This window comes from Mobula birostris, chromosome 10 (genome assembly GCF_030028105.1).
Source record: "Mobula birostris isolate sMobBir1 chromosome 10, sMobBir1.hap1, whole genome shotgun sequence".
NCBI classification, from domain to species: Eukaryota; Metazoa; Chordata; class Chondrichthyes; order Myliobatiformes; family Myliobatidae; genus Mobula; species Mobula birostris.
The window spans coordinates 67,635,357-67,663,211 of record NC_092379.1 but is presented as its reverse complement, the minus strand read 5'-3'; the positions used below and the strand labels follow the sequence as shown (position 1 = coordinate 67,663,211).

At 44.8% G+C, this 27,855-nt stretch overlaps 1 long non-coding RNA gene across 1 annotated transcript; it reads right to left on the bottom strand.

Moving 5' to 3' along the window:
- Positions 1 to 34: 34 nt before the first annotated feature.
- Positions 35 to 23,521, bottom strand: LOC140204525 (uncharacterized). Its single transcript, XR_011887662.1, has 4 exons — positions 23,367 to 23,521; positions 22,232 to 22,323; positions 21,960 to 22,091; positions 35 to 473 (listed from the first exon to the last, which is right to left on the bottom strand). It is a non-coding gene; the product is annotated as an uncharacterized lncRNA (long non-coding RNA).
- Between the last annotated feature and the right edge of the window lie 4,334 nt (positions 23,522 to 27,855).

The window sequence follows — 27,855 nt, the reverse complement described above, 5'->3', positions numbered from 1 at the left end:
TTTTTTCCTCAGCCATTTAATCTCTTTGGCAAGTTTCACATCATTTTCTTTGAATCAACAAACAGAGGTTATGATAAATAAACTGTATTTCTGAATTGCATTTCTTTGAGATACATAGCTGCTGTAAATAGTGTAGATCCAATCCCTGGCAGGTCCCATTAGCGAACATTGGGCAGAGTGGGATGTGAGTATCCGGTTGGCTCCATTGTTGTTCCTGTAGTCCCAGATTTAGCTGCTCCCGGATAAGTGCTCCGAAGTCCTCTCACTTCATCACTGCGTTGATGAAGGTGGATTTTCTTGTACCTGTTTCTCCCGTCACTGCGATGTTAAACTCAGTTTTGTCCAGATCAGTTACTTTCTTCTCTATCAGTGATTGAACTTTTTCCACCCCACCTGTTTCAAAATCAGACGTCAGTTTGCTCAGTTCTTCCTGTGTGAAGAATGAGGGGGTCTCAGTCTCTTCCACCTGTTCACTGAAAGAAAATATGTTCCATTAAAGTTCTCAGCTGAAACAACTTCTATTTGTATTGCATGTCACATCATTCACAGAATGTCTGCATGTCAATCCTTCCTGGTAATAGTCAAAGCACTTTTTGCTGTTTCAATTTGCTACCAAACAGCTAAATATACAGACTTTGTTATTCTAATGTACATAAGTTTAAATGACGGTTAATATGTTCTTACTTCACTTAACCACCATCGATTTAACTAATCATAGATTAGACCTCATGTTTATAATGCCTGTTTGTCCACAGAGCAGCAACTTCACATTCTTCTACCATTCTGTTTCTATTCATCCATGTTGCTTCACCATATCATCTCTCTCAGTCGAACAAGGTTATCTGAAATTTTGTCTCCCTGAACTGATTTTGCAGCTGAAGTTGATGGAAGGGAAATTTGGAGCACAGGAAGCCCTATATTGCACTGAGAGCAGTAAGCGTAAAGGAGGGGGACTTGCGGTTCTGGTAAACGGATGGTGCAATCCTGGTCATATTACGATCAAGGAACATGTTTGTAGCCCGGACATTGAACTTTTTGCTGTTGGACTCCGGCCATATTATTTGCCAAGGGAAATCTCGCATACAATTGTGATTGTTGTGTACATCCCTCCCTCTGCCAACCTGACGTCGGCGTGTAACATCATTTACACCGTCATAGTCAGATTACAAACTCAGCGACTGAGTGCCCTCATTACCATCTCAGGTGACTTCAACCACGTTACCATGGCTAGAACACTGCCCAGCTTCATGCAGTATGTGAGCTGTACAACCAGAGGGGAGAGGACTCTGGATTTGATGTACGCTAACGTTAAGGATGCATACAGCTCCTCTCCCCTCCCCCCATTGGGAAGGTCAGATCACAACCTGGTGCATCGAAAACCCTGCTACGTGCCTCTGGTGAAGAGTAAACCTGCAACCTGGAGGACAGTGAGGAAATGGTCGGAGGAGGCTTATGAGGCGCTCCAGGGTTGTTTTGAGGTGACAGACTGGCAGGCACTCTGTGAGCCACATGGAGAGGATATTGATGGGCTCACAGAGTGCATCACTGATTACATCAACTTCTGTGTGGACCGCAATGTTCCGACAAGAACTGTCCTTTGTTATTCAAATAACAAGCCATGGGTAACAAAGGATATTAAGGACATCCTGAACACTAAAAAGAGGGCATTTAGAGATGGAAATAGGAAGGAGCTGAGGGCAATACAGAGGGACCTGAAAGCCAGGATCAGGGAGGCTAAAGACAGGTACAGGAGGAAGCTTGAGTGGAAACTCCAGCAGAACAACATGAGAGAGGTCTGGAATGGGATGAGGACCATCACTGGGTTCCGGCAAACTAGCAACAGAGGATCTGAAGGCAGTGTACACAGGGCCAACGAACTCAACCTGTTCTTTAACAGATTTGACATCGTGGCCCCTGCCCATCCCCCACATGAGTCATTGTTGTCGGCCCCCAACCAACACATATTCCACTCTCCCCTCCTACCCCTCCTCACAGTCCCCCACCCTGCTCTCATGACTATACCCTTTCCCCACACGAAACCACCATGGTGGGCTTCACAGCTGAACAGGTGAGAAGACAGCTGCAACGTCTCAACCCAAGCAAGGCTGCAGGACCAGATGGTGTCAGTACCAGGGTGCTCAAAGCCTGTGCCCCTCAGCCATGTGGAGTACTCCGCCATGTCTTCAACCTGAGCCTGAGGCTCCGGAGGGTTCCTGTGCTGTGGAAGACATCCTGCCTCGTCCCTGTGCCGAAGATGCCGTGCCCCAGCGGCCTCAATGACTACAGACCGGTGGCATTGACCTTCCACATCATGAAGACCCTGGAGAGACTTGTTCTGGAGCTGCTCCGGCCTATGGTCAGGCCACACTTAGATCCCCTCCAGTTCGCCTACCAGCCCCGACTAGGAGTTGAGGATGCCATCGTCTACCCGCTGAACCGTGTCTACGCCCACCTGGACAAGCCAGCAAGCACTGTGAGGGTCATGTTTTTTGACTTCTCCAGTGCGTTCAACACCATTCGTCCTGCTCTTCTGGGGGAGAAGCTGACAGCGATGCAGGTGGATGCTTTCCTGGTGTCATGGATTCTTGATTACCTGACTAGCAGACCACAGTACGTGTACTTGCAACACTGTGTGTCCGACAGAGTGATCAGCAGCACTGGGGCTCCACAGGGGACTGTCTTGTCTCCCTTTCTCTTCACCGTTTACACCTCGGACTTCAACTACCGCATGGAGTCTTGTCATCTTCAGAAGTTTTCGGATGACTCTGCCATAGTTGGATGCATCAGCAAGGGAGATGAGGCTGAGTACAGGGCTATGGTAGGAAACTTTGCCATATGGTGTGAGCAGAATTATCTGCAGCTTAATGTGAAAAAGACTAAGGAGCTGGTGGTAGACCTGAGGAGAGCTAAGGTACCAGTGACCCCTGTTTCCATCCAGGGGGTCAGTGTGGACATGGTGGAGGATTACAAATACCTGGGGATACGAATTGACAATAAACTGGACTGATCAAAGAACACTGAGGCTGTCTACAAGAAGGGTCAGAGCCGCCTCTATTTCCTGAGGAAACTGAGGTCCTTTAACATCTGCCGGACGATGTTGAGGATGTTCTACGAGTCTGTGGTGGCCAGTGCGATTATGTTTGCTGTTGTGTGCTGGGGTAGCAGGCTGAGGGTAGCAGACACCAACAGAATCAACAAACTCATTCGTAAGGCCAGTGATGTTGTGGGGATGGAACTGGACTCTCTGACGGTGGTGTCTGAAGAGAGGATGCTGTCCAAGTTGCATGCCATATTGGACAATGTCTCCCATCCACTACATAATGTACTGGTTGGGCACAGGAGTACATTCAGCCAGAGACTCATTCCACCGAAATGCAACACAGAGCGTCATAGGAAGTCATTCCTGCCTGTGGCCATCAAACTTTACAACTCCTCCCTTGGAGAGTCAGACACCCTGAGCCAATAGGCTGGTCCTGGACTTACTTCCTGGCATAATTTACATATTACTATTTAACTATTTATGGTTTTATTACTATTTAATTATTTATGGTGCAACTGTAACAAAAAACAATTTTCCCCGGGATCAATAAAGTATGACTATGACTATATTGTGAGGGATGCTAGTAATCGTCTGATGGGGTGCAGAAGAGGAGAGGTTATCAAAGGTTTCTATGCAGATGATGCGTTCTGTCTCCAATGTGGTACACCTATACAAGATCTGGCATGCTTCTAACATTGATAAGCCCTATCACAGTCAATGATCTCGTTTCAGTTCTGAATTATGTTGCACAGTTAAGTAGTTTGGAGGTGGGGGAGGAAGAGGAACAGTTTCCAAGAACATGTCCATCCTCAATATTGTGAGTTCTAAAGATGTGGCTGAAATATTCACAAACATGTTGTCCGATATCCAGGTCTGTGCCACCACAGAACCCAGATCCAAACATTTCAATTCAGTCTGTGATACCAACAAACAGAAGATTCAGTACTTAAACGTAAAGGCTATGGGATTATGTGAATTCCTGGATATAGTACAGGAATCCTGTGCTCTATAACTAACTATTTAAATGCTGGCATCTACCCAACAAGATGTAACATTGCTCAGGTGTGTCGAATTCAGTACAGCTAATGACCAACAAACCTGTCTACATTAAAACATCAACAAAGCAATGGTCCTTGACATCTTGGGGCTCTCAAGAAGCACACCTTTGGCCAGTTTTGATTTTTTCCAGGAAAATTTTTATCTTCAAACCTCTTTCAATTTAGTTCAACTGTGGACATGAAAGCTTCTTCCTATACATAATGAAAACTGTCTTTGATCCCAGGCTAAACCTTCACTGAGCGTGACAAAAAAGAACCCCACTCTTTCAGTAGGCACTAAGAAGAATGCATACCCATGGTTAGTGGTGTAGTCCATATAAACTGGACTTTGGAATGGCAAGAGTGAGAGGTGTGTGGGGAAAGGGGAAACTATTGAAAAGTGCAAATCTCCTTATGCTGTTTCACTTGAGCCAGTAAAATGTGAGGTTAAATCAGAACAACAGTACACTGTCCCAACCCTGGAAATAAGTGGCCAGTCGAAAGGGTGTATTGGAAAATGTAATACCTTGGCACAACTATAGATAACAAAATCACCTTTAAGACCAATAGTGGGTTGATACTCTCCAAGTGCCAACTGTTCCGTAGGAAGATGCGGTATCTGCATGCCCAGCCATCGATTCTCCAGACATTTCATAAATGCTTCATTGAATCAATGTGAACCTACAACATCACGGCATGATTTGGAGCAATGAGCATGATCAACCACAGCCCCATCAACAGAATTGTCAGAGTAAGTAGTAAAATCATTGGCCAGGAACAAGAATCTCTCAGCAGCATCCATCAGAGACAGACGATAAAGAAACTCAACAGATGGTAGAGGACATTACACACGCACTTCACACATACTACACTCTCATGCCATCAGGACACCGCTACAGGTCCCTGCCATCAACACCAGAAGAGCTTTATCCAGTTTCGTGCCTTTCTCCAATCACCTCCTCAGCACTCAATTTTGAATACATAGTATGCATAGCATCTTTGACAGTAAAAACAGTCAGTTTCATTATGTGTATTTGTATTTTAAATTACATGCAGTAATTCCTGGTTTTTATCATATATTGTGAGTATTTTATATTGTGTTTAACTAATGTGGTGTTGTGTTTCTTAAGCTCTGTGATGTTGTCCTTACCACTGCACAAACAAAGTTCCTCATGGAAAATAAAGTGAATTGAAAAATTGAAAAAAAGGGTGATGAATACAGATCTAATAAAGTGGATGATCTCATAGAACAGTTACAGATTGCCAGGTATGATGATGTGGGTATCATTGGGTCATGGTTTAAGGAAGATCACAGCTGAGAGCTGAACATGCAAGGACAAACATCATATCAAAAAAACAGACAGTTGGGCAGAGAGGTTGGGTTGGCTTTGCTAGTGGAAAAATGAAATCAAATCACTAAAAAGAAAAGCCTATGATGAGAAGATGTGGAATACTTGTTGGTAGAGTTAGGCAACTTCAAGGGTTATAAAAAGACCCTGATGGGAGATTTATATAGGCCTTCAAATGGTAGCAAGGATGTGCTGTACAAATTACAATAGGAGATGGAAAAGAGGGTAATGTTATTGCCATGGGAGATTATAGTATGCAGGTTTATGGGAAAATCCATTTGGTAGGGCGCCCAACAGAAGGAATTGGTAGAATGCCTGCAAGATGTCTTTTTCACACATCTTCTGGTCGAACCCATGAGGGAAAAGGCAATTCTGAATTCTGTGTTATGATTTGATTACAGGAACCCTTGGGTGTCATTCATCATACTAGTATAGAATACGCCCTGCAGTTTGAGAGGGAGAAGATAAAATGGGATGTATCAGTATTACAGACCAATAAAGGGAACTTAGAAGCATGACATAGTCGCTGGCCAAAGGTCATTGGAAGGGAACACTAGCAGGGATAATAGATGAGCAACGGCTGGAAATCTTGGGAATAATTAGACCATAAGACAGGAACTGAATCAGGCCATCTAATCTGCTTTGCCATTTCACCATGGCTGATCCATTTCCTCTCAACTTCATTCTCCTGCCTTCTCCCCAAAACTTCCACACCCTGACTAATGAAGAACCTATCAAGCTCTGCCTCAAATACACCCAATAACCAGACCTCCACAGCCACACGTGGCAATGAATTCCACAGATTCACCACGTTCTGCGTAGAGAAATTTCTCTTCATCTACATTTTAAATGAATGTCCCTCTATTCTGAGACTATGCCCTTTGGCCTAAACCCTACCACCACAGGAGACATCCTCTCCAGATCTATTGTATCTAGACCATTCAACATTCAATTGTTTTCAATGACATCCACCCTCATTCTTCTAAATTCCAGCAAGTACAGACCCACAGCCATCAATCGCTCCTCATACAATAATCATTTAATTCCCAGAATCATTCTTGTGAACCTTCTTGGAACCCTCTCCAATGTTCGCATATGCTTTCATAAATTAGGGACATGCGCAGGTGTGTGACGTCGGGCTGTGCAGCGCGGCAGATTTAAAAGGAACAGATCCTCATAGAGCGGGCAGCGTAGTTTGCGGGCGGCGGAGTGAGCCGGGAGCAGAGTGAAGACTTAAGGACTTCGGCTCAACGGGCTTAGGCGGAAACAGGCGAGGAAGGTTTGGTATTCATTTTCTGTTGTTATTTGAGGAGAGGGGCAGTATGAGTGTGAGGGCAGTTTGCTGTTCTCGGTGTCGGATGTGGGAGGCCCTGGAGTCTCCAAGCCTCCCGGACGTCTACATCTGCGCCAAGTGCATCGAGATGCAGTTCCTAAGGGACCGCGTTACGGAACTGGAGCTGCAGCTCGATGACCTTCGTCTGGTCAGGGAGAGTAAGGAGGTGATAGAGAGGAGTTGCAGGCAGGTGGTCACGCCGGGGCCACGGGAGGCAGACAAGTGGGTCACGGTTAGGATGGGGAAGGGGAAAAGTCAGGTAATAGGGAGTACCCCGGTGGCTGTGCCCCTTAACAATAGGTACTCCTGTTTGAGTGCTGTTGGGGGGGACAGCTTACCCGGGGGAAGCGACAGTGGCCGTGCCTCCGGCACAGAGTCTGACCCTGTAGCTCAGAAGGGTAGGGCAAGGAAGAGGAGGGCAGTTGTGATAGGGGACTCGATAGTAAGGGGGTCAGATAGGCGATTCTGTGGACGCAGTCCAGAGACCCGGATGGTAGTTTGCCTCCCTGGTGCCAGGGTCCGGGATATTTCTGATCGTGTCCAAGATATCCTGAAGTGGGAGGGTGAGGAGCCAGAGGTCGTGGTACATATAGGTACCAATGACATAGGTAGGAAAAGGGATGAGGTCCTGAAAGGAGAATATAGGGAGCTAGGAAGGGAGTTGAGAAAAAGGACCGCAAAGGTAGTAATCTCGGGATTACTGCCTGTGCCACGCGACAGTGAGAGTAGGAATGCGATGAGGTGGAGGATAAATGCGTGGCTGAGGGGTTGGAGCAGGGGGCAGGGATTCAAGTTTTTGGATCATTGGGACCTCTTTTGGCGCAGGCGTGACCTGTACAAAAAGGACGGGTTGCACTTGAATCCTAGGGGGACCAATATCCTGGCAGGGAGATTAGCGGGGGCTACTGAGGTGACTTTAATGGTTGGGGGGTGGGAATCAAATTAAAGAGGCTAGGCGTGAGGAGGTTAGTTCACAACAGGGGGATGGGAACCAGTGCAGAGAGACAGAGGGGTGTAAAGTGAGGGTAGAAGCAAAAAGTACTATGGAGAAAAGTAAAAGTGGCAGGCCGACAAATCCAGGGCAAGCATTAAAAAGGGCCACTTTTCAGCATAATTGTATAAGGGCTAAGAGAGTTGTAAAAGAGCGCCTGAAGGCTTTGTGTGTCAATGCAAGGAGCATTCGTAATAAGGTGGATGAATTGAAAGTGCAGATTGTTATTAATGATTATGACATAGTTGGGATCACAGAGACATGGCTCCAGGGTGACCAGGGATGGGAGCTCAACGTTCAGGGATATTCAATATTCAGGAGGGATAGACATGAAGGAAGGGGATGTGGGGTGGCGTTGCTGGTTAAAGAAGAGATTAACGCAATAGAAAGGAAGGACATAAGCCGGGAAGATGTGGAATCGATATGGGTAGAGCTGCGTAACACTAAGGGGCAGAAGACGCTGGTGGGAGTTGTGTACAGGCCACCTGACAGTAGTAGTGAGGTCGGAGATGGTATTAAACAGGAAATTAGAAATGTGTGCAATAAAGGAACAGCATTTATAATGGGTGACTTCAATCTACACGTAGATTGGGTGAACCAAATTGGTAAAGGTGCTGAGGAAGAGGATTTCTTGGAATGTATGCTGGATGGTATTTGAACCAACATGTCAAGGAACCAACTAGAGAGCAGGCTATTCTGGACTGGGTTTTGAGCAATGAGGAAGGGTTAATTAGCAATCTTGTCGTGAGAGGCCCCTTGGGTAAGAGTGACCATAATATGGTGGAATTCTTCATTAAGATGGAGAGTGACATAGTTAATTCAGAAACAAAGGTTCTGAACTTAAAGAGGGGTAACTTTGAAGGTATGAGACGTGAATTAGCTAAGATAGACTGGCAAATGACACTTAAAAGATTGACAGTGGATATGCAATGGCAAGCATTTAAAGGTTGCATGGATGAACTACAACAATTGTTCATCCCAGTTTGGCAAAAGAATAAATCAAGGAAGGTAGTGCACCCGTGGCTGACAAGAGAAATTAGGGATAGTATCAATTCCAAAGAAGAAGCATACAAATTAGCCAGAGAAAGTGGCTCACCTGAGGACTGGGAGAAATTCAGAGTTCAGCAGAGGAGGACAAAGGGCTTAATTAGGAAGGGGAAAAAAGATTATGAGAGAAAACTGGCAGGGAACATAAAAACGGACTATAAAAGCTTTTATAGATATGTAAAAAGGATAAGACTGGTAAAGACAAATGTAGGTCCCGTGCAGACAGAAACAGGTGAATTGATTATGGGGAGCAAGGACATGGCAGACCAATTGAATAATTACTTTGGTTCTGTCTTCACTAAGGAGGACATAAATAATCTTCCAGAAATAGTAGGGGACAGAGGGTCCAGTGAGATGAAGGAACTGAGCGAAATACATGTTAGTAGGGAAGTGGTGTTAGGTAAGTTGAAGGGATTGAAGACAGATAAATCCCCAGGGCCAGATGGTCTGCATCCCAGAGTGCTTAAGGAAGTAGCCCAAGAAATAGTGGATGCATAAGTGATAATTTTTCAAAACTCGTTAGATTCTGGACTAGTTCCTGAGGATTGGAGGGTGGCTAATGTAACCCCACTTTTTAAAAAAGGAGGGAGAGAGAAACCGGGGAATTATAGACCGGTTAGCCTAACGTCGGTGGTGGGGAAACTGCTGGAGTCAGTTATCAAGGATGTGATAACAGCACATTTGGAAAGCGGTGAAATGATCGGACAAAGTCAGCATGGATTTGTGAAAGGAAAATCATGTCTGACGAATCTCATAGAATTTTTTGAGGATGTAACTAGTAGAGTGGATAGGGGAGAACCAGTGGATGTGGTATATTTGGATTTTCAGAAGGCTTTTGACAAGGTCCCACACAGGAGATTAGTGTGCAAACTTAAAGCACATGGTATTGGGGGTAAGGTATTGGTGTGGGTGGAGAGTTGGTTAGCAGACAGGAAGCAAAGAGTGGGAATAAACGGGACCTTTTCAGAATGGCAGGCGGTGACTAGTGGGGTACCACAAGGCTCAGTGCTGGGACCCCAGTTGTTTACAATATATATTAATGACTTGGATGAGGGAATTAAATGCAGCATCTCCAAGTTTGTGGATGACACGAAGCTGGGTGGCAGTGTTAGCTGTGAGGAGGATGCTAAGAGGATGCAGGGTGACTTGGATAGGTTGGGTGAGTGGGCAAATTCATGGCAGATGCAATTTAATGTGGATAAATGTGAAGTTATCCACTTTGGTGGCAAAAATAGGAAAACAGATTATTATCTGAATGGTGGCCGATTAGGAAAAGGGGAGGTGCAACGTGACCTGGGTGTCATTATACACCAGTCATTGAAAGTGGGCATGCAGGTACAGCAGGCGGTGAAAAAGACGAATGGTATGCTGGCATTTATAGCAAGAGGATTCGAGTACAGGAGCAGGGAGGTACTACTGCAGTTGTACAAGGCCTTGCTGAGACCACACCTGGAGTATTGTGTGCAGTTTTGGTCCGCTAATCTGAGGAAAGACATCCTTGCCTTAGAGGGAGTACAAAGAAGGTTCACCAGATTGATTCCTGGGATGGCAGGACTTTCATATGAAGAAAGACTGGATGAACTGGGCTTGTACTCGTTGGAATTTAGAAGATTGAGGGGGGATCTGATTGAAACGTATAAGATCCTAAAGGGATTGGACAGGCTAGATGCAGGAAGATTGTTCCCGGTGTTGGGGAAGTCCAGAACGAGGGGTCACAGTTTGAGGATAGAGGGGAAGCCTTTTAGGACCGAGATTAGGAAAAACTTCTTCACACAGAGAGTGGTGAATCTGTGGAATTCTCTGCGACAGGAAACAGTTGAGGCCAGTTCATTGGCTATATTTAAGAGGGAGTTAGATATGGCCCTTGTGGCTACGGGAGTCAGGGGGTATGGAGGGAAGGCTGGGGCAGGGTTCTGAGTTGGATGATCAGCCATGATCATAATAAAAGGCAGTGCAGGCTCGAAGGGCCGAATGGCCTACTCCTGCACCTATTTTCTATGTATTCTATGTTTCTAAAGCTGCTCACAATACACCGAGAAGCTTCACCAATGCCTCATAAAGCCTCGGCATTACATCCCTGGTTGTATATTCTTGTCCTCTCAAAATGAATGCTAACATTGCATTTGCCTTCCCTGTTGTGGTGTGAAAGAACAGTTAGTCTTGATGAAGGGTCTTGGCCCGAAGCGTCAACTGTATTTCTTCCTATAGATGCTGCCTGGCCTACTGTGTTTACCAGCACTTTGTATGTGTTACAGCAGGCATCATACGGACGGCGACGCTTTGGTGGAAAAGGTCTGCTAGCCCAATGTAGGCTCGATATTTATTTGCTAAACACAAAGGGCAATCTCTATTTACAAAGTATAGACAATGCTTTCTTTTAAAGCTACATACAAAACATCATACTTCTGACTTCATCCTTTCTTTCTGATGCCCACATATCTGGGTTGGTGTTCACAGCCTTTCGGAATGCAAGTTAAATCCACAATACATTTATTTGGTATTTTACGTGCTAACATGGAGGACAATTCATATTTATAAAGTATAGATAACCCTGTCTTCGAAACTACAGCATCTGGTCAAACTACGGCGTCAGCAGCGTCTGGTATTCACAGTTTTTATGAAATGCGTTGTTGTGAACTCAATCCGCAGTACTTTGTCAAACAGAAGACTGGTGGCCAAGCCATTTAAGTGTAAATGAATCATCTACCCAAAATCGGAATGGAAGGAGAAGTGAGTGAGCATGTGAATATCATGAGAAGAGTCAGGCAAGGTTATGTCTTTTCGCCAGACTTATTCAACTTGTATAGTGAAAATATCTTGAGAAGTATCAAAGACATCAGAGGATTGACAATTGGAAGAAATAATATAAATAACATCAGATATGCTGATGACATCGCACTAATAGCTGACTCAGAAACAAAACCTCATGAACTACTCACTATAGTGGCAGCAGAAAGTAATTGCAGAGGCCTCTCAATCAACACCAGAAAGACAGAAAGCATGGTCATCTCTAGAAAGACAAACATCCCACAATGTGTGATCAAGATCGGAAATACAAACATCAAACAAGTCAAGAAATTCAGATATCTTGGCAGCCTTATAACAAGTAATGGTAGGTGCGACACAGATATCAAATACAGAATAGCAATGGCGAAAGAAGCTTTCCAAAAAATGAAGACCATATTAACAGACAGAAAGATGAGCATGTACACTAAAAACAGAATACTGCAGTGCTACATATATTCTATCCTGACTTATGGAAGTGAATGCTGGACCATTTCTCCAGCAATGGAAAAGGGACTAGAAGCAGCTGAATTATGGTTCTACAGGAGAATGTTAAAAATATCATGGACCACACACACATCAAATGAAGAAGTTCTCAGAAGAGCCCAAGCAGTTCGATCACTCATACCAACAATAAGAGAAAGACAACTCTGATTTCCGGGACACATCATGCTAGAAAACTAGAAAAACTCATACTCTCTGGAAAGATTGAGTGGGGCAAACCTAGAGGAAGACCTCGGCTTACGTACATCAAAAGCCTAGCCAGGTGGCTACACATCAAGGAACTGGAAGTCATCCAAAAAACGAAGGATAGATCTATATGGAAAACCATGGTCATCAAAGTCCGCATCGGGTATGGTACCTAGACAGACAGACCTAAAATCGCTCTAACAGTCCCTCCTCTCGGCCATCCTGGACAAAAATAATACATTTGTACCAGGAAAGGCCAACCTAGAAGGATTACTCAAATAGGGCAGCAAAATGCCCTGTCTCGAAATCCACCCCCCGCCCCAATTTTGTGTGCCTCAATATCTATCCTAGCATTCCCTAATCGCTACCTACCAAATGTTAAGCAGAGAGGCCGTTCCAAGTCTTTAGAAAACGCGACTCCTTTCGTGTGCCTGTCGGCCCCTTCCTTGCGGGCTGACTGCAGCTCAAACACATTCTTTTGTCTTCAGCCCTTATATCCTCTCGTCGCTGAAACTCTCCTTCCAGGAGCACCCACAGGCTCTCTCATCGATGTACAGGGAAGGGTTGGTCTACGTAAATGTCTGCAAGGACCTCTCCCTGGTGACACCCTCTTTCAAACGGTCCGGTCGATCACTGTCCCAAGTGCTGAAAAGGGCCCAGCTCCTCAGACTTGGGGTAACTGCTTTCAGATGCCGTGTGCAGTCTGAAATGCCATCGAAGTGGTGGAACTTGCCATCTCTGCTTTAACTTAAAAATCGCTCTCCATCTATTTTCCAATAATTTTCTATACTATGCTATAAAATTAATCATCTACCTTCAGCAACCAGCCTTCTTACAGAGTACCATTATCATCTCACTACAGCAGGCTATTCATAGTTTTCCAACACGTTCTCAGTGTCTTCTGCCACGCTCTCAGCGTTTTCTGCCCTTGCATTTTCTCCAGGTATGTTTTCCTCAGCTGTGGTCAGGTCTGGAATGGACGGCTGGTGTTCCTCCTTTAGGTTCTCTGTAATTACATGGTTACTGGGTACACTTGGTTCCCCACTCTATCTGTGGGAGCAACAAGAGGGTGAGTGGTATGCTTTAACCTGAGTCCAGTGTTTCCACTGGCTGCCTCGCCGAGTCTGCACACAGGCACACGTATCATTGGTTAAGAATACCATCTGTGGTCCTGTCCACTTGGGGGCAAACCCTGGCCTTTCCGGCAGCACCCTCACCATAACTTGGTTGCCGGGCTCTGGAAGGACTATCTCTTTTCCCCTGGCTCTCGGAGGACGACGAGAAGATCGACGGCATCAGCTCACCTGAAGACTCAACTCACTCTCTCTCCATCACTACTCAGCTAAATACCACGAACTGAAATGAACTGAACTTTACTCAACATCGTAAGACTGTATCTTTTTACCCCTAGACTTAAAGAAGCTTGGTTTTCATACATAAATATTCCACACTTACTTTTATAATCATTGCTAACCTGTTTGATTTATCTACATTTATATTACCGTATTGCGTAGTTACTAATAAATATTAGTAGTTTATAGGAATACAAGACTGCAAAGTGGTTTCCATCTCTGCTGGTTTCTTTATCCCCGTCACGGGGTACATGACATGAATTGGGGCCTGCGTCCGTGAGATGAACCAATTGGTCGGGAGGCTGGTTTGATTGACTGGGGAAAATTCCCTTTGATTTGGTTGTGTGGAAAAACAGCAGAGACTTTCTGAAATCACCAGACCTGGTGACTTTGAAGTTTGCTAAAAAGTATGAGTTGTGGGACATTGCTAAAGAATTGAGAATTGAGGTAAAGAAGGGTGTGAATAAGGTAGAAATTCAAAGGAAAATAGTTGAGTATTATATAGATAAGGGAACATTTGATGAGGAGGCGTTAGAGGTGTTCGTGGAAGCTGAACCTACTGAGGATGAGCTTCAGCTCCTGTTGGAAATATTAAGAAGGGAGCATGAATTGAGATTAAAACAGCTCGAGAGAGAGGCCAGAGAGGCAGAAAAACAGAGGGTCCATGAGGCTAAAGAGGCAGAAAAACAGAGACAGCTCGAGAGGGCGAAATGGCAATGTGAGGATCACGTGGCAGAAAGACAGAAACAGTTTAAAAGGGAGAGGTTGCAGCAAAGAGGTTTAGAGTCAGACCCTAATGATTTTTACAGCTCGGAAGGGCTAGTTTTGTGAAGTTGTGTTCCTGATGAGGTCGGGGCCTATCCAGTGGCAGAGGATGCCCCTACCCTGAGGGGGTTTGTTGAGAAAACAGACGAAGAAGTTTTAACCCACGAGGTTGAGTTAACTCCAGATGACAGTTTCCCAGAGAGTAGCTGGGAGGTTCAAGATGACCTTGAATTTGAAACTGGGACAAGTGATGACAGCCCAGAAGAGGCAGTTGTCCCGATTGCCTATGTTCAGGTTGTTGAAGTACCTGTGTATTCACAGGGTACTGAACCTTGTGTTGAAACTCAGTTGAAGTCTGAGGTGTCTGACTTGGTTGAAAGGGAATGCAGTCCTTTTGTGTCAGATGATCTTGGTTCAGTGAGTAAGGGGTTAACCTTGGTACCAGTGGAATGTGAGGATTCGCAGTCATTTGTAGTAGACCGTGTTTTAAAAGCTGGTGAGGTCAATGTTGCTGGAAATAATGGGAAAAGTGCTGTTCCTGGACTTTTGGATAAAGTGATGGAAAAGGTTGGATTGGTTGCGCGACCTTTGACCCTGCTTGCAGTACAAAGGCCTGCTGAGACAGGATGCGCTAGTTTGTTAGATTTTGTTTGGACATTTGGAAATGAGCACCTGCAAGTTCATGCTGTTACTCAGTGTAATGTGACGGAAGTTGCTATGAGAGCAAGGCGTAGTGAAGGTCGGAGAAAGTGGATAAAGAGATTGTTTGGCCTCTTTCATATTCTCATCAGCCTGATGATGGTACTGAGTTTAATAAACAATGGAGGCATGTTGACAGCTCTACAAGATAAGAGTGTTTCAGCAATTCAGCTCATGAGCAAAGCTGCTGCTGAGGCCTATAGCAAGACCAAAGGTTTAAATTCTTATGATGTGTCACAGACTTTTCTACCTTCTAGATTTCAGCGGGACTTAGAGGGTAGTACAATTGATAGGGGTAAGGTGTATAAGAAGGTTTGTCTTTGTTGAGAAAGAATTTTATCGAGGAACAGAAGCGAGATTCTGGAATGGTGGCTTTAAGGGAGATGGCTCTCACAGGAGAGGAGGTTCAGAGAGGGAGTCAGTGGGATGTTACCTTAAAGATGAGGTGTTGATAAGGAGGTGGAGACCAGCCACTGTGCCTGCAAGTCACGTGGTGGTTTTGAAAGGTTACAAGGCTGAAATTTTAAACATGGCTTACAGTGTGCCTTTAGGTGGACGTCATTGTGTGAGAATTGAGAAAAATGGGAATGAGGGGGTTCCCCTCTTCCTATTTAGTGGTGGAGATTCGATTCAGAAGGCAGTGAAGGGCAATTTGTTGGAACCTGTGTTCAGTTACAGGCCAAAAGGACCTTTGACCCTACTCACAGAACTTTGGAAGGGATTTAGCAAGCTTTGTGACTTTGCCAAGGAAAGTTTACAAAATGGTCGAGTCAAAATAAGACATTTGTTTACTGGAATTACAGCTGGGAGAATTGTCGTAGAACAAAATGGAATTGTGAAATCTGATAATGGAATGGAAAAACATGTTTACTCACTGAATCTGGACTCACCAAAATGTCAGAATTCCATTGTTTTGTAAAATATTACTGATAAGGTCCACCAGTTGGACCCAAAACCGAAAAAACAAGTAAAAGGGCTAATTGTTGTTTTGAAATGGTGCACAGGTGCAGTGAATGACATCGTTATGAATTTAGCCCAGCCTATGAAATGGCATCTTCACAGAGTGAACTTTGAGAAAAGTAAAATGGGTAAAGAAGGAATTAGAAACAAGAAAGAACAAAGAAAGAGAATGGATGACTGTATTGATAGAGTGGGGAAGGCTAAATACCTTATTAAGATTGACTTGTTAAAAGGATACCGGGGAGTTCCTTTAACAGAGAGGGTTAAAGAGATATCAGCATTTGTGACACTGTCTAGACTGTATGAATACAATGTTTTACACTTCGGGATGAAGAATCCTCTAGAAACATTTCAAAGAATAATCAATTCTGTGACTGGAGGGTTAGAAAGCACAGGAGTTCATATCAATGACTTAGTGGTCTGGAATGACACATGGGAAGAACATATTGCAGCTGTAAAAAACGGTTTGACAGACTTTCTAAGGCCAATCTTACGGAGAACCTCGCTAAAAGTGAGTTTGGCCATGCCACATTCACATATCTGGGGTATGTGGTGGGCCAAGGCCAGCTGGCTTCTGTACAGGCCAAGCTTCAAGCTATTGCTGAAGTTCCTGTTCCAACTGGCAAGAAAGCTTTAAGAAGGGTTTTAGGAATGGTTGGGTATTATAGAAGGTTATGTAAGAACTTTGCTGACATCGCTTTCCCCCAATAAAACTTCTAGGGAAGAGTGAAAGATTTGAATGGAGTGACCTTTGCCAGGAGGCATTTGAACATCTGAAAACCATCCTGTGTTATCGTCCTGTGCTCAAAGCACCGGATTTCTCGAAACCGTTCTCAATCGCCACGGATGCTAATGATGAAGCTGCTGGGGCAGTACTGTTACAGAAGGGTGCAGATGATATTGAACACTCAGTAGCTTATTTCTCAATGAAATTTAATGTACACCAGAAAAATTACTCAACTGTTGAGAAGGAGTTATTGGCACTTATTCTGGCCTTACAACATTTTGAAGTTTATACTTGTCCTGCCCAAAGATCTCTTATGATTTACACAGATCACAATCCGCTGGTGTTTTTAAATAAAATGAAGGATAAAAATAGGAGGTTGTTAAATTGGAGTCAAGTATTGCAGGAATTTGATTTGGTAATCAATATGTAAAAGGTACTGATAACATCAATACTGATTGCTTATCTCGATGTTAAGTTGAAACCTGTAACCATTTTTGCTTTGTCATCTGATGTTTTTTCCCTGTATTGTTTAAAACCCTGTGATGGACATTTTTTAAAAAATCGTCTTTGACAATTTTTTTTTCCCTGAGGAAGGGGAACGTGAGGGGATCCAGGAGTGCCCCTATTAACTGTTTGAAGAGAGACAGAGAGAGACATTCATCATTGATGGTTTGTTTGGAAAGGAGAGAGAGAGACGAAGATGAACAGTTGGACTGTCACTTTAAGGCATTGGTAGTAACTTTGGATTTCTACTGAGTTTGGAGTTGGAGACAGCACTGAGCAGCTCGAAGGTTGCTATGGTGACCAAAGGCAGATTGTTGATATTTCTTCAAGGACTTGTTGCCTGCTTCTGCACTCCTTTACAGACAAAGGAAGGAGGGACTCTTTGAATGACAGGTGATGCTCAGCCTGGTGAAATAAATGAGAGGTCAGATGATACAGACCTCAGGACACGTGATCTGAAGACTGAATGAGCATTGTTGTGCCCGCAGAGAAAGTGGGTATTGGAGGATCGATCAGGCGGATCGATCCAAATTGCTATTCTATCGCTGAAGAAGGGGTTGACTGGTGGGGAGTTGTCTATGTGTCCACCCTCGCCTGGGTGATAGCTCCACCACAGGAAAATCAGTCCCCTTGGTTAAAGTCACAGTCGGTGAAAAGGATTTCGGAGGACGAGGAGAAGATCGACAGCATCAGCTCACCTGAAGACTCAACTCACTCACTCTCTCTCTCTCTCTCTATCACTACTCAACTCAATACCACGAACTGAACTGAACTGAACTTTACTCAATGTCGTAAGACTATATCTTTTTACCCCTAGTCTTAAAGAAACTTGGTTTTCATCCATATATATTCCACACTTACTTTTATATATAATCATTGCTAACCTATTTGATTTATCTACATTTATATTACCGTATTGCGTAGTTACTAATAAATATTAGTAGTTCATAGCAATATGAGACTGCAAAGTGGTTTCCATCTCTGCTGGTTTCTTTATCCCCGTCACTGGATACGTGACAAACCGTTGTCGAATCCCTAGTAGTTGGCACATTTCCTTCATCACTTTCCCCGTGAAATGTGCTCCCTGATCTGAATCCACCTGAACTGGGGTTCCCCACCTTGGGAGGATTTCTTGAACTAGGATCCATGCAGCGGTACGGGCGGTGCAGTCCCTTGTTGGGAAAGTCTCTACCTACCGAGTGAAGTGATCCATAATTACTAGACAGTAGCTTTTCCCCCTGCTTTTTGGCAGGGGCCCTGTGAAGTCTATCTGGATGGTTTCCCAGGGTCCCCTCGGCCGAGGCTGATTTGCCAACCCTTTACCAGGGTTATGCTGGGCACAAATGATACAACGGCGGCAGAATTTCTGAACATCCCCTCCCATCCCTGGCCACCCCCAGTCCTGCCGGAGGGTTGTGATCATGCTCTGCCTTCCCTGATGCATCATCCCATGATACAACTTTAGTAGTATTTGTCCACCGTGGGGCCACCATGACTCTTTCCTCCCCGGTTGTCCAGCACCCATCTGATCCCTCCTTTGCTCCTTTCCTCCTCCAGTTTCCCTTCTCTTCTGCCTCTACCTCTTCATATCATTTTACTAAGCTGGCTTCTGTCATTTCCTCCTGCACACTTGCAATTTCATTTGCTTCTTGTTCCCTGCTGCTTTATTCGCAGTATGACCAAGTTATCAGAAGTTGCCGATAAGAGAGATAAGCGAGAGACAAATGGGGGGAACATTCAAAATGCTAGTAAGAGAGAGACGAGAGGGATTAACGAAAAGGAGACACAGTTCCGAGTATTGTCAGAGACCGGTTGCTTTGAACCTGAACTGTTTGAAGTTTGATGGACAGGCAATACCCCAGCACAGGAATAAAAGGAACAGGTTCACTAAGGCAAGAGACACACCACGACACCACAAGATAACGAGACCCTGGAAGTGCGGTGTGCCCCCACAAGTTGGTGGGAGTTTTGGAGGTCTGGTCGCGGGACCAGCCATAGACGCACAGGGTGAGACGGTACGATCGGCGGGAACCTGGTGTGTGTGTCCACCCTTGCCTGAGTGCCGGGTTCACTGCAGAAGAACGATTGTATCTGGAATGGAGGGGTCACAGTCGGTGACCTCAGAAGACATTACAAAGGGCTCGCGTCGAAAGCTAACTGCGAGGAATATCAAAGGTCTGTTGAATCCGATTTGAATATCAGCATTCGTTCTCTCTCTCCCCAACGGCACGACGGCGATTACTGCGAACTGAAACTGAACTGAACTCTGTATCACTTGAGACTGATCATTTTACCCCTAGATTGCGATAGAGCTTGATTGATCCTAATATCCTAGTTCTGTGTTTATTCATTGCTAACCTGTTGCATTTATATCTTTACTATTAGAGTACTGTGTTACTTATTTCTTTAATAAAACTTTCTTAGTTCCAGTAATCCAGACTCCAACTAAGTGGTCCATTTCTGCTGGTTTGGCAACCCAGTTACGGGGTACGTAACAGCAGCAACATCTGCCCTCGGAGGAAATGGGAAAACTTTATGTTCTGGAGTGGCCGCAGTCGCTCTGAGTATCCCTTGGTGTTTTTGTTCCTTCACTATACCCTGAACAGCGGTCAGTGTGTCAGTTTGTATAGGGTCCTGCTTATGGGGTTTATACAGACCCTCCTCTATTTTAACTGGGTTTACCTCTACTCGACCACAATCTTGCTTGTCTGTAGCCCACACTGCTGGGAACTGCTGACAAGGTAACCCATGGACCCCACCCGGGCTGCAGTCTCTGATGATCGGGGCAGCTGCGACTATGCTAGGCAGGTTGTGTATTCTGTTGGTTGTATGCGTTCACTGCCCTGACTCGTCCATATTATTTCTCCCTTTCCTGAATCTATAACAGTTCCTGCTTCCCTTAGGATGTCTATTCCAAGGATTGTGCCCTCATTATTTGGACATACCCAAGAATACACTGGAAGCCGCACTTCCCCGATTTCTAGTATTTGCGACTCGCTTCTTTCTGCTTTTACTGTTTTCCCTCCTACACCCCTGATATAACTGGCCTGTCCGGTTGTTGGTAAGGGTAAATCTGTTATCGATACTGATGTCCCTGTGTCCACTAACATATTGCATTGCCGTCCCCCTAGCAATGTCGTTGTGTACATCCATGAGTCACCAGCGCCGGCAGTGAAGCCCGCTGCCACATCTTTTTTTGCCCTAAGAGGCGCCGTTACTAACTCTTTGAACTGATTGACAGTCAGACTGGTTGCTGATGGGGTGAGAGACTGGGTGTCTGCTGTGACCTTCACCTGGGTTTCCCCCTCCCCTTTGGACACTGTCTCCAGCCATGTCCCGATAGGCCACAGCTGTAGCATATCAACTCCTTCTCTGTCTTATACCTGGTCCAGCAGTCATTTGCTAGGTGCCCTGGCTGCTGGCAAGCAAAACAAACTCGCCAGGACATCACAGCAGCTGCATCCACTATACCCACTTCAAGATTTCTCTTGCCTTTTCTTTGGTCTATCTCACTGGCCCACAAAACTATCGCAGTGTAGTTGGACGCCACCGTTATGCCTAAATCTAAAACTTCCTGGTGGGCTGAGCTCAGGCCTTCCTTCAGCATTTTTAGGAAGACTTGGTCATCCCACCCTGGGTTGTCCAACCCAGAATACTCCTCGTACACTCGGTATTTACGTTCTGCATAATCCATGGCTGTCTCATCAGCCCTCTGGGTCACTGCCATTATCATTCCCCAGCTACTCTCGCCCCCTCCAAGCCACTGCCTCATTTCCCCTTTAAAAGAAAGATAACTTTCTTCATTACTGAGATATGAAAGAGATAGGAAATATTCAGATATGGGATAATCAAAACAGTGTTAACAGTCATTCAGCTGAAAAACAGACTGAAAAATCTCCAAAGAAGGAGAATCTAACCACTCAAAAACAGTATCATTTCTAATTCCTCACAGATCAAGTATATGACAAGACCAGAAAAATGAAAATGGTGGCTGCAAGAGGAGGTATGGTATCCACCAGTGAGTGGCTTACCTCTTCACACCCCAAAGACCTTCTACTCCTGTGAGGCAGCAGTCATATGTATGCAGGATTTACCCCTCACTTTCCTATCATGAATCAAGCTTCAGCAGCACTCAAGACGTTGGACGGGTGCACCATATGCTACCCAAAACAGCCACACTTTTCACCAGTACCACACAGAGGATGAAGTGAATGCCACTTGCAAGATTTAATGATGTTGCCTGTTTATGTTATTCTACAACAAAATGTCCACTAAATGAATGGACCAGGGCTTTAGTGTGAGATAACATTTCCTCATGTACCTTCATCTCGGTCATGCACCATGCTTACGAGGGAAGTTATCATTACTGCTTTAATGCCACCAGGTCTGCCATGATGATATCATCATCCAGCCCCAAGGTGGCATCAGAGTTATCAAGAATGCAGCTTTTCAAGAAGGCAGGTCCCAGCCACATGCTCAAGACTGTTAAGAACTTGTAATAACTGTTGTTCTTGATGTTAATACCCACAGCTCAAAAACAAATAAAGGAGATGTAATCTGCGAGAGAGCCAGATCTATCCTGTTCTAAAGAAAAAGCTGAGCACTGTACGGCTTCTGCTCTGGCAGGTTTTGTTCATGCAGGAGAGCAGGGAAGAAACAATATGCGTAATTTCTGACCTACCTGGAGCTCGACCCTCCCATTTCTGATCTCTGTCTCTCTTGTTGGCTGGTCTGATTGCGATTTGGTGATGACAGGGCTTGAATCGACGCTCAGGGAGCCTTTTTTGTCTTTTCGTGTGTGATTTTTCTGCTTCTAGGGGAGAGGACAGAGAGTGAGATGTGTATTTTTTAAAATGCCAGACATATCCAAGATTCTGAGGCATATCACCCAATCACCCTTAATGTGTTGGTGTCCTGCAAGCAACTTGAAAACATACAACCGCATTGACTCACCTCAACCTGTAGAAAGATTGTGCGGGCAGTCGTGCTTCCTTATCAATGTCCCAAGGAAGAAGAACCTATCATGAAGCTCAGGAAACAGAGAACTGAGGGTGAATGGAAATGGTCAAAATTGTCTGTTGGATTCTCAAACATCATCATAAACCAGTCACACGTTGAAGTGAAATGACAGAAACCCTTGCACTGTAAAGTTCCTCCTTACTGCCTCAATGGAAAGCCCAAGACTCTGGGAAAAATAACATTTTTCGTTCAAACTCCCATCAATGCACAGAAAGACATTAATTCTCTCGAAAACAAATGTCAGTGAAATTGCAAATAAATTAAAATAAAAAGCTGATTTGATGAATTTCTATCCTGTCTTTGCAGAAAATAATAGAATACTAAACACATGTTAAAATACTAAACTAAGTCAGAGCATTGATAAGTGAGGCAATGTTGCACCGTGGAGAGAATTTTAACTGGTCCGGACAGATTCAACATTAACTGCAGAACGTCGCGAACTCGGTCAGCTCCATCGTAGCTACAAGCTTCCACAACATCTTCAATGAAAGATGCCTCAAAAAATGCCGCATCTATTAACACCCAGGACACACTCTCTTCTCATTGCTACCATTAGGGAGGGCGTCCAGGAACCCGGAGTCACAACGAATTCTATGCTTTGGCAATCCAATGCTTATCCGGATAAGAACCATCCTTACTGGAATTAGAAAAGCAACTATCCTTTGCGGGACTACCAACAACCCCCTTCCCATGACATCAGATTCTCTCCATCTAAACCATGCTTTTCACAACAAACCCATGCATTCTGGTTTTACACATCTCTGTTTTGTGCAACAACTTCTCACTTTCCACTTTAGCGACATCTCCGAAATTTCTCCTCAAATATGTTTTGTTTCTCTCTTAAATAACATCTTAAGCAACGCCATGCTTGAAACGTCGGCAACACTCTGCCAGATGGCTCCAGCAGCTTCTGTGGCCACTGTCCTCGGAAAGACACAGCCAGCCACTGTGAACTATGTCTATCTCTGCATAGGCATATGGAAACTTGAGACAAGCCCGCAAATGCCTGGGCCCCCACACCTTCTCCACAATGTCTGCCGGTCAGATGATTTTGTTAGTCTTTCTGTACCTTGTGTTAAGCGGTCGTGTGATGACATCTCATTCAGTGCCGGGAATAGTCAGACAGGCTGGGGAAGTGAACTAAATGCAAACCGGAACTTGTTTCCCTCACTTGTTTTCTGGGCGGTTTGCAATAAACTGATGTTTTGTTTGCAACACCCTGGGTCATTCTGAATCGTGATTTGCTTCAGCTCTCGTTTCCTGAAACTCCCTTTATTTATTCAAAGGAACACTTTCAGTACGCTGGATGAACTCAGCAGGTCAGGCAGCCTCAGTCAGAAACGATGAGTCGACATTTCGGGCCGGAACCCTTCGTCAGGACTGAAGAATGAAAGATGGGGAAGGATTTGAAGAATGCTTGTAGCGTCAGTTGATAGACCACTAATTTGAAAGACAAAGGGGTGGGGGAGGGGAAGCATTGACGTCAAGCCCTGAAAACAATGGGTGATAGACGAAGGACTATACCACCCCGCCACATGCAAAAATGCCATTCCCTATTCCCAGTTCCTCCGTCTCCGCCGCATCGGCTCCGAGGATGAGGCTTTCCGTTCCAGGACATCTCAAATGTCCTCTTTCTTTAAGGATCGTGGTTTCCCTTCTACCGTCATCAATGATGCCCTCACCCGCATCTTCTCCATTTCACGCACTTCGGCCCTCACCCCATCCTTCCGCCACCACAACAGGGAAAGAGTTCCCCTTGTCCTCACCTACCACCCCACCAGCCTCCGGATCCAGCACATTATCCTCCGCAACTTCCGCCACCTTCAACAGGACCCTACCACTAAGCACATCTTTCCCTCTCCACCCCTCTCTGCTTTCCGCAGGGATTAGTCCCTCCGCGACTCCCTTATCCACACGTCCGTCCCCTCTGATCTCCCACCCGGCACTTATCCCTGTAAGCATAAGTGCTACACCTGTCCCTACACCTCATCTCTTGCCACCATTCAGGGCCCCAAACAGTCCTTCCAGGTGAGGCAATACTTCACTTGTGAGTCTGTTGGGGTCATCTACTGCATCTGATGCTCCCGGTGTGGCCTCCTCTACATCGGTGAAACCCGACGCAGTTTGGGGGACCGTTTCGTCGAGCACCTCCACTCCGTCCGCCCCAACAGACAGGATCTCCCGGTAGCCAGCCACTTCAACTCTGCTTCCCACTCCCATTCAGATATGTGCATACATGGCCTCCTCTACTGCCATGATGAGGCTAAACTCAGGTTGAAGGAGCAACACCTCATATATCGTCTAGCTAGTCTCCAGCCCCTTGGTATGAACATAGAATTCTCCAACTTCTGGTAATTCCCTCCCCCTCTCTTCACTATCCCCATTTCTCTCTACCCCCTCCCCCAGCTCCCTCATGGTTCCGCCTCCTTCTTCTACTACCCATTGTTTTCAGGGCTATGACGCCACCCCTTTGTCTTTCAAATTACTGGTCTATCAACTGATGCTAGAAGCATTCTTCAAATCCTTCCCCATCTTTCATTCTTCAGTCCTGACGAAGGGTTCCGGCCTGAAATGTCGACTCATCGTTTCTGACTGATGCTGCCCGACCTGCTGAGTTCATCCAGCGTACTGAAAGTGTTGCATTGATCTTTTACAGCATGTGCAGATTATTTTGTCTTTATTTATTCAGCCTTTAAATACACTTTATTATCAATTTACGGCAGCTTGCTACTGTTGTTATGTGTTAAACTTCAGCTTCACTCGAAAACTCATAGGTCCCCAATGTACAATCTCTACATGCTATTAAAAGAGACAGAAAACAGGACAAAAGTAACACCGGTTCAGGAGTTTTCTCAAATTGATCGTGTGATATATCGGTTTTACGGTCGTTTACACCGAGAACCAGCTTACAAACACGTAGGATATGCTGCCCAGAACTGTCTCGATCTAAGAAGATTAAAATCTTATAATGGTAATAAATAGACTGAGTTTGTCATTCAATTTCTTGTCTATACCTGCACTGGATCTTTGATCAAGGAGGTTCCGTCAGTGAAGGTCTGCTTTGATTGGCACTCCGTTGCGATTTATAAAAACTGTGCATCCGCTCTCATTCACACTGTACGCCTCTCATGGAACTGGGCAGATCGATGGGTGTTATCCAATAAGAAATAAAGATATAGATGAGATAACTTTTTTCTGGGTGACTTGATTCTTTTCATTCTGCTGGTTCAGTGTGTGAGGAGTACATTCAGATATCGTGTACCTACAGAACGGTCATTATTAAATCCCTGCAAATTACTCTTCCACGAATGCCAATCAATTTACACATTCAGCTACGTTTCGTTTGATTTACCACAGCCAACTAGCTAAAACGATACCAAAGACATGCGTTTTGGTGGGCGAATTGACTCTAGTTCGGTTGGATAGGCAACATGAGGAACTGGAATAGCAGGCGAGAGACTTCTATAAATATAAGATAACGTGAGACAAACTTCTATAAATACGCAGTAGAGGGTATCTTAACTGGTTGCAGGACATCTTACCCAAAATCAACCAACATGTCAGCATTGTCAATGGGGGGAACCAGACACGATCATGTCTATACAAACAGACACGGTACTTGCAAAGCCATCCCACTCCCTCATCTTGGTCTCTCTAAGCACATCTCCATAATGTTAATCCCAGACCTGGTGCCAGGCTAATAACCTCTTCCTCAAGGTCACCAAGACAAGGAGATAATTATTGACTTCAGGAGATTGCGCACCAGTCACACCCCTCTTTACATCGGCGGCACGGCAGTGGAAGCTGCTAGCTGTTTGTAGAGTGCACATTTCACTAAACTTTTCACGGTATCCGAGTACATCCTACACCATCAGGAAAGTTCACCGACGCCGCTGATACCTAAAGTTCAAAGTAAAATTTATTATCAAAGTACATACATGTCACCACATACAATCCCGAGTTTCATTTTTTTCTGCGGGCATACTTAACAAATCAATAGAACAGTGACTGTAGACATTAGGAACTGTTAACTGTAAACAAACTGCAAATGCAAATATAAATAAATAGCAGTAAATAAGGAGCACGAAATAACTGTATAAAAAAGTCCTAAAATGAGTGTAGTTATCCCTGTTTGTTCAAGATCCTGATGGTTGAGGGTTAGTAACTGTTCTTGAAGCTGGTGGTGTGAGTCCTGAAGCTCCTCTACCTTCTTCCTGATGGCAGCAGGGAGAAAAAAGCATGGTTTGAGTGGTGAGAATCTTTGATGACGGATGTTTCTTTTCTACGGCAGTGTTTCACGTTAATGTGCTCAACAGTTGGGAGAGTTTTACTTGTAATGTATTGGGCCAAATCCACTACCTTTTGTAGGATTTTCCTCTCCAAGTAATTGGTGTTCCCATACCAGGAAGCAATGCAGCCAGTCAGCAGACTTTCCTGCACACATCTATAGAAATTTGCCATGGTTTTCAATGACATGCTGAAGCTGCGTAGAATACTTTCATGCTTTTTTTGTAATAATATTTATATGATGCATCCAGGACAGGTTTTCTGAGATAGTGACACCCAGAAATTTAAAGTTACTGACCCTCTCCTCCTCTTATCCTCCGATGACTATTGGCTCATGGACCTCTGGTGTCCCTCTCCTGAAGTTTACAATCAGTTACTTGGTCTTATTGACATTGAGTGAGAGGTCATTTTTAATACACCACTCACCATGTGCTGACTCATCACCACCCTTCAATACAGCCCACAAAAGAAGTGTTATCAGCAAACTTGTACATGGTGTTGAAGCTGTACTTAGCCACACAGTCATAGGTGTAAAGCAACTATAGCAGGGGGTTATGTACACCTTCCTGCCATGTTCCTATGCTGATGGAGATTGTGGAGGAGATATTTTACCAATCCAAACTGACTGGGATCTACAAGTGAGGAATATCAGGATCCATTTGCACAAGGGAGTATCTTAAGATGCTGAAAACAGCTGGACTATGCACATCCACACTCAAGTCATTCTACAGGAGTGGACTAGACAACATCCTAGCAAACTATATCACTGCATGGTATGGAAACTGCGGCAGACAGGAAGGTTCTACAAAGGGTGGTCAAAACTGATCAATACATCTCTAGCACCAGCTTGCCTGCCATCAAGGACATACAGTGGATAGAGAAAGGTGCCAGAAAAGGGCCAGTAACATCATGAAGGATCTCTCACACCCTGCTTGTGGATTGCTTGTCCCACTCCCTTCAGAATCAAAAGTAGTTATAAACGTACTTTGCCCAAGCAATCGGGCTGATCAACATCTCCACCCACTAACCTGTATTCTCAGATCCCTTTGTTCTACCATATTACACAGTGCCCCTCCGTTCACTGTGTAAGATCTACCCTAGATGGTCTGACCAAAATGCAAAACCTTGCCCTTGTCTGCATTAAATTCCATCTGCCATTTCCAGCTGATGCTGATCCCTCTGCAAGCCATGATAGCCTTCCTCACTTCCACTGCACAACCAGTCTTCATGTCATCTGCAAATTTGCTGATCCCATTAGCCACATTCTCATC